Source organism: Nipponia nippon, unplaced genomic scaffold (genome assembly GCF_047370975.1).
Source record: "Nipponia nippon isolate SJK-2023a ecotype South Korea unplaced genomic scaffold, ASM4737097v1 scaffold_86, whole genome shotgun sequence".
In the NCBI taxonomy this organism is placed as follows: domain Eukaryota; kingdom Metazoa; phylum Chordata; class Aves; order Pelecaniformes; family Threskiornithidae; genus Nipponia; species Nipponia nippon.
In genome coordinates, this window is record NW_028262409.1 from 113,535 (window position 1) to 121,006 (window position 7,472).

General features: G+C 54.1%; 1 pseudogene; it reads left to right on the plus strand.

Annotated features, from left to right (window-relative positions):
• The first annotated feature begins 4,860 nt into the window (after window positions 1-4,860).
• On the plus strand, window positions 4,861-5,821 carry LOC148050390 (olfactory receptor 14J1-like; annotated as a pseudogene).
• Window positions 5,822-7,472: the final 1,651 nt, after the last annotated feature.

Genomic DNA, 7,472 nt, shown 5'->3' on the forward strand with positions numbered 1-7,472 from the left:
TGGTCTATCCCCATAGGTCTCAATGGTGCAGACTCCACTTGAGGACATTCCTATAACCCAAGTATGTTGGGATTCATGCAGAACTGCCTATTCACAATCAAGCATTTGATTCACTTTGCCTCTTTGCTTTGACATCTTTTCACGTTGACGACATGCCTGAAATCTCTCTGGTAAGCCACATAAGAACGGAAGAGTAAAAGAAAATACTGCCCAGGCTTGGCTCCTTATGGTGCTTTGTGTGGCAATGAGCCCTCTGGTGCCGAGTTCCTGAACTGCAGCTCCTGAAAGACTGAGCAAGCCTCCAGCGAAGTAAAAGCAGCACAGGTGAAGGTTTCGGAGGGTGTTAGCAGTCGCTGCTGAAGGCCATCACTGAAGAGACCATACAGGGAATGAGCAGACAAGGTTCCTGTCCCTGGGGGCTGGTGAAGCAGGGAGTCGCAGGCACTTGGGACAGGAGGACATTTCAATGTGAGATGTTTTCACACTGTGAAAGCCCTTGATGTGCTTTACCAAGCAGGATGGCCAAGGCCTGACGCCCATCCCCTGCAGTGGGGGCTCCTTTCCCTCTTGTGATGCTCTGGGCTCTGCCTGGGAGCATTGTGATGTGGGAGTGTGTGATGGCAGGTGCAGGCCAGTGGTAGGACACCTGCCAGGCTCTATGCAAGGTGGGTGAGGAGAAGGCAACGAAGCGCTGGAGCTGTAAGGACCTCATGTCCTCTCGTGGGTCTCAGTGGAAGAGACAGAAGCCATAGCTGAGTGGACAAGGGTCCCAGTTCTGTTGGGGTGTAAAAGCCCCACCAAGGCCCTTGGCCACCCCCACCACAGCTACACTGACCTGTGCCTGTGCCTGCTTCCTTGCTTCCAGCACCAAGCTCTGTGTTTCTGAGCATTTGCCAATGCCTCTGACTTCCCCACAACCCATCCCGTTTCTTCCAAAGCCTTGCTAGTGCTGCTTTATTACCCAAGAGTTCCAAGGCCCAGACATGCTAGAATCCTCTGTTTAGCTCCCCATCCCAGCACTCAACTGCCCATCCTCCTTCTGCTGCTGCCTCCAAATCAAGACTCAACCTATTTCACTTCAGCATGACAGCCCCCGACATGTCAAGTCTTCTTCCTGCCTTCAATGCCCTCACTGCTGCACCTGCACTGCTCTCCCCCTGCATGCCCATGTGTCTCACCCACCCTTCCTCTTCCCCTGCAGCGGTGGGACCTCACCCCAGGAGGGCTGTGCATCCTCCAGGCTCAGGGAGGTTTCCTGACACCCACCCAAGTGTGAGCAGTGAAGGAGGGGAGGAGAGCCAGGTCAGCTCATGGGGCACGACTGAGCACAGACACCCCAAGCAGTGGGCGTTCCCCATCGGTCAGGCTGAGCCATGCACATGCGATGGAAATGTCTGTAGCATCCCTGATTTGCACAGGAGGGGCCTTCCGTCCTGCCATCTTCCCAGGACAATCTTCTTCTTCCTCCCGCACCCACAGAAATCCTCTTCTTTCCTTTGCTGCATTCAGACATGGTTTTAAGGATTCACTAAAGCCATCAGCCACCCTCTCCTTTCTTACTGACATCCCCCGATCTCTGTCCCAGACCTACACATGGCCAATCACTGCTGCTCAGGGCCACTCACTCTTCAGAAGAGGCCTTCAGCATTTTGGATCTTCCTGGTGCTTTTTATAATCTTCCTCTCTGCCTCCAGAGCTAGTGGAGCTAGCTAGCTTTCTGGACCATGACTGGGCTTTTTCACCATCTCTTAGGAAAAAGTTGTCCTTTTTTTTTAAAAAAAAAAAAAAAAAAGTACTGCTGCTTTTAGGGAAATCACAGAAACACCTGATCGATAATTGATGCATCATCCGCAGAAGACTCACCAGGTTTGCATCTCAAGAAATGGGATGCCAGAGGCCAAGGGAAGGATGGTCTGTGCACTGTCATGGCATTTGGGTACCTGAAATGTGCTCTCTTCTCCCTGTCTCCTGGACACCTAAAGAGGACTCACACTTCTCTGCACTTCAAGTTCGGGTGTTCCTGGGAATCTCAGGAGGCATGGCATACCAATTCCTGGATTCAAGGAGCTGGTCAAATCCCTCTTGTCTCTTTCCGCAATGATGGCTTCAATGCCAGGCTCATTTGTAGACTCTGTACGTGCATGCTGCCATTTCTTGAGCAATGGCTCTGAAAGGATTAACACTGTAGGCTGTTATTTTTGGAGGGTAAACTCCTTCAGACACCCAGAAATGGGATTAGAGTGAACACGATCTGGGACACAGCCATTTGCTGTGTAAGTAAGTTTCTCTCCCCAGCTGAGGGAGGGAACATCAGAGATGCTTTCAGCCTGTTTCAAAGCAGGTTCCCCTGCAGCCCCAGGGACACCTGGAGGGAGCCCAGAGGGGCAGAGAAAGTGCTGCCTTGGGCTGGGCCTCTGCTGCTGAGCTGGGCTGGGCTCCTGGCATGGAGGGAGCTGCTAGCAAGTGGGCAGCACTGCAGAGAGACAGCTCTGCCCAGGAGCAGCTCCTCTGCAAAGGGCAGCAGGGCTGAGGGCACTGCCTGCAGGCAGTGAGGGGAGAGGAGTGAGGCAGAGAGAGGTTAAAGGCAGCCTGGGCTTGGAGGATGCTGAGAGATCACTGGGGGACAATCATTCACAGCCCTTTCCATGGTAAGTCTGTGGATGCAGGGCATTGTATCTGCAGATCCTGGTGGGATCTCCTAAAGCTGGAACATCCCGCAGCTGCGCCTGCCAGGGTCAGCACTCAGCCTGTCTTGGGGGTTGACCACGGTGCTGTGGGGAGAAGCTGTGGGTGGAAGGAGAAGCCCCCAGCAAGGCAGGGTCCTTCTGCTGTTGAAAAGGTGCTGCATGGGTCAGGGCTGCTTCCCAGGTCCAGATCATCCCAAGAATATTTCCAAGGGGATGTCTCTAGGAGAACATTAAGGAAGGGATTACTAGGAAGATAAGGAGATTTCCTGAGTCTGTATTTAGAGTTTCCTGTTCCAGGGGGGCTGGGAGGAGGAGAGAAAAGGATAAATGGAAAAGGAGCTCTGAAGTTTTAATAAGTCGCTGAGACTCCTGAACTGTAATTTTGAGTGATCAGTACATCTGTCAGAAGCCTCCTAAACTGCCCTCAGCCTCTCCTCTGCCTATGGACAGTACGAGCACCACCTCTGTTGGACCCATCAGGGTTCTTCTGACCTGCCCTTTTCCACCCGCAAACAGGAACATGCACCCAGCCAGTGCCCTGCACACAGGCAGGTTTCTGGAGGGCCAAGGTGAGTGCACAGAGGTTGGGATGGGGTCTGTGATTGCTGACAGGCAAAAGACATGGGGCAGGGAAACACCTCCCAGGGTGAGAATCTCCAAGCAGCAGGGAGATGATGAGGGATTGAGAGGAAAGTAAACCCAGAAATGTTGTGGGAGGGAGAATTCAGTAACCTCTATGTGATCCCTTCCAATGCAGATGCCTTCCTCTGAGCAAGCCCCCTTGCCTCCTCTCCCACCCACCAAAGCCTCTGCCCTCAGGGCTGGGGGCTCCAAGGCGTGAACCACCTCCTCTGCAGCCAGAGCTCCAGCAGAGCCATGGTGCAGCTCTGCAGCCACGGGCCCAGTTCCCTCTGCAGAGCCCAGGGGCTGAGAGCAGCTGCCCTGCAATGTTGGTGTCTGGGAGGTGGCGTGCACAGCTGGGGAAGGGGAACGCTGTCTGAGTGCCCCAATGCCTCTGCCCTGGCCTCTCTCAGCCACACCCTCACTGTGTTTTGCCTTGTTTCTCCACTGGTCTGTGTTATTGCTATTGTTATCTTGGTCTTGCTGCCAGACCCTCTGGGGGGGTGGCAGTTTCAGCTGCAGAGTCACAGACTGATTTTGTGGGTCCTTTCATGCAGGTGTGTCCATGGGAACACATGTCCCAGCTTTCCTCTAACCTGTGAGGCTGTGGGCAGTGCAGTCTGTGGGGCTGGAGAATAAGCTGGTTTTCCCTGAATCAGATGCCATCATTCGGACACTTGGCTATCTCCCTGAGGTTTTCTTCCAAACTTCCCTCCAGGATGCAAACCATCCCTTAACAACTTTGTGTTATCTGAAATCCCCATGGAGAAGTGCAGAGATGCTATGACAGAGAACACTGTTTTGGGTTTGTGAAATGAGCCCTGTGAGTCCTGGGCTAGAAGTGGGGTGCTGAGACCTTGAGAAAGGGTGAGGCATTTAGTTGTCTGCACTGGATCCCTCTGCTCAAAGCAGTGTCTGGTTTTTTTTCAGGGTAACACAAGAGTGAGATCACCTCCCATCTCATGGAGAACAAGCCCATAGGAGCTTGTAGGCAACAAGTTGGAGGGACAGGCCAGCTCCCCTCAGCCTCCACTAAGCCCCAGGCAATCCTTTTGCCTCACAGGACTGGCTCTGCTCTCCCTGAGTGCAGCAGAAATGCTGAGGGTTTCTGACATCCAAGAACACTCCCCAGGTGAGATGGGGGGAGCTTTAAAAACCCCAAACATTTCAATCTGCCATCCACTATCCCCATTCCTTAGCACTGGGAGTGCAGATGCTGACAGGCCCTTCTGCACTAAGACCAGTTTCATCTGACAAAGTTGAACACCAGGACTGGCCCCTGCCCTGAGCGCTCCCATGAACCCACAGCTGCAGAGCAGGGCTGAGTCCTCAGCAGCCAGCAGGCAGAGGCCCTGCTCCCCACACTATGGTCAGCCAGGACTGCAGCCACTGAGCTGAAGGAAGGTCTCCTGGAAAAGGAATAGGCAGGGTGGGGAGTATAGTGTAGCAGGGTGAAGGTTAAGAAGAAAGGCTTAGATTTTGCTCAGAGAAGTCTCCCCTAATACTTCATTGACTTCCTGTAGGAACAGGACCCCGTGCCCAGAGGCAGCAGATGTCCAACAGCAGCTCCATCACCCACTTCCTTCTCCTGGCATTCGCAGACACACGGGAGCTGCAGCTCTTGCACTTCTGGCTCTTCCTGGCCATCTACCTGGCTGCCCTCCTGGGCAACGGCCTCATCATCACTGCCGTAGCCTGCAACCACCACCTCCACACCCCCATGTACTTCTTCCTCTTCAACCTCTCTGTTCTTGACCTGGGCTGCATCTCCACCACTGTCCCCAAAGCCATGGCCAATTCCCTCTGGGACACCAGGGACATTTCCTACACAGGATGTGCTGTTCAGCTCTTTCTGTTTGCCTTGTTGGTAGTAGCAGAGTACTCTCTTCTCACCATTATGGCCTATGACCGCTATGTTGCCATCTGCAAACCCCTGCACTACGGGACCCTCCTGGGCAGCAGAGCTTGTGTCCACATGGCAGCAGCTGCCTGGGGCAGTGCTTTTCTCAATGCTCTCCTTCACGCTGTCAATACATTTTCACTCCCACTCTGCAAGGGCAATGCTCTGAATCAATTCTTCTGTGAAATCCCTCAGATCCTCAAGCTCTCCTGCTCCAATGACTACCTCAGGGAGATTGGGCTTCTTGTGGTTAGTCTCTTAGTAGCATTTGGGTGCTTTGTTTTCATTGTGCTGTCCTATGTGCAGATCTTCAGGGCCGTGCTGAGGATCCCCTCCGAGCAGGGACGCCACAAAGCCTTTTCCACGTGCCTCCCTCACCTGGCCGTGGTCTCCCTGTTTGTCAGCACGGCCATGTTTGCCTACCTGAAGCCCCCCTCCATCTCCTCCCCATCCCTGGACGTGGTGGTGGCAGTTCTGTACTCGGTGGTGCCAGCAGCAGTGAACCCCCTCATCTACAGCATGAGGAACCAGGAGCTCAAGGAGGCACTGAAGAAGCTCATTCAATCCGTAGCCTTTCAGCAGCAATAAGCTGCCCGTGTCTCTTCACCAGTGATTTCCAATGTATCTGGGGAACCTCCTGTGCTTTGGGAGTGTTATCTGTGATAATTCTGTTTCTCCAGGAATGTCTGCATGCTGTCCGCTTCTCCAGAGGCATAAACCTAGTCTGTCTGACTAAAAGGTCTTTGCTCATTTGCTGGCATGATGGTACAGCTTGCCTCCCGTGTCAGATCTCTGTAATAAAAAGGGGTTTTCCCCAGTGCCGGTGTCTGGAGGTCGGGCTCTTCTTCCAAAGCTGAGGTCAGGAACAGGCTAAAGGGATTGACCCCATGTGTCTGTGCTGCTGTGCTAGTGTTCCCCATGGGCTGAGGGGAGGAGAGCATGGGGTGACATGTTTGGGAATGGGACTGGAGGGAGCTTTCACTGGTGGCCTCCCTATTTGGCTACTTCCAGCACTGGCCACTCTCCACAGGTTTATGGGTGAGTTTGGCTGCATGGCCATTTTTGCCTCCTCCTGCTAGGCTCAGGGCCTGCACTGGGGGAATGGCCATCCCTGCTCGACCTCTCTCCTTGTCCAGACCCTGGCAGACCCGGGAGCAGGGATGTCTGCGAAACCCCACATGGGATGCGGATAGGGCTGGGTAGGTTCCAGGATGTGGGTGAGGCTGTGTCAAGTAGGAGGAACAGAAGGGGGACAGGGCACAAAGGGATGTCGTGGAGATCATGCAAGAGAAACTGTTCCTCACACCAGATACACCCTTTGCCATGCTGTGCCTGCAGAGTGGGGCTGTGGGACTGCATGGGAGGCAGCGGGGCTGGGCCAGCACAGGACAGGGCACTGACAGGGGCCACAAAGCAGCTGCCAGGGGATGACCACCTGGAGTTGGTGGCTGCAAGAGAAGTCAGGAGCAAAGAGAAGAGCTTCAGTTGCTGTGTTAGAGACCAAGGCTGAACAAGGCAAATGCAGGGCTGCTGCTGAACGAGGATGGTGATCTAATAAACAGGAGACATGAATGGGGCTGAGGGACCCAAGGCCTTCTTTGCCTGAGTCTTTAGTGTAAAGGTCTCCCAGGCCTCTGTGCTCAATGAAGGGGTTCAAGGAGGAGAGCACATACTGGCAGGAACGTCATGAAATCCCGCAAGGACAAATGCCAGTTTCTGCCCCTGCAGGGGACTCACCCTGGCAATGGCACAGGCTGGGGGCTGCCTGGCTGGCAGCAGCCCTGTGGGAAAGGTCCTGGTGGTCAGCGAGCTGGACACGAGTCGGCCATGTGCCCTGGCAGCAAGGGAGGCCACCAGCATCCTGGGCTGTACGACCTGGAGCATGGCCAGGAGATGGAGGGACGGGATTCTCTGGAATATTCCATCCAGACGTCAGATCCTCAATTCAAGAATGATATTGGGAAGCTGGAGTGGTTTTAGGAAAGGTCCCTGAGGACAGCTAGGGACTGGAGCACTTTGCTTGTGAGGAGAGGCTGAGGGAGCTGGGCTTGTCCAGCCTTGAGAATGGAAGGCTGAGGGGGACGTCATCCCAGCCTGCCAGTCCCTACGAGGAGGTCATGGGGAATACAGAGCCAGGGACAGATAAATCAAAGCAAGATTCAATTACTTTGACCTCCAGTGCTGTCCAAAATGGCCTTGCACAGGCATGGAAGAGGCTGAGGATCTCATTGCCTCATTTCCCCACCCCTTGCCTGGTAAGATCT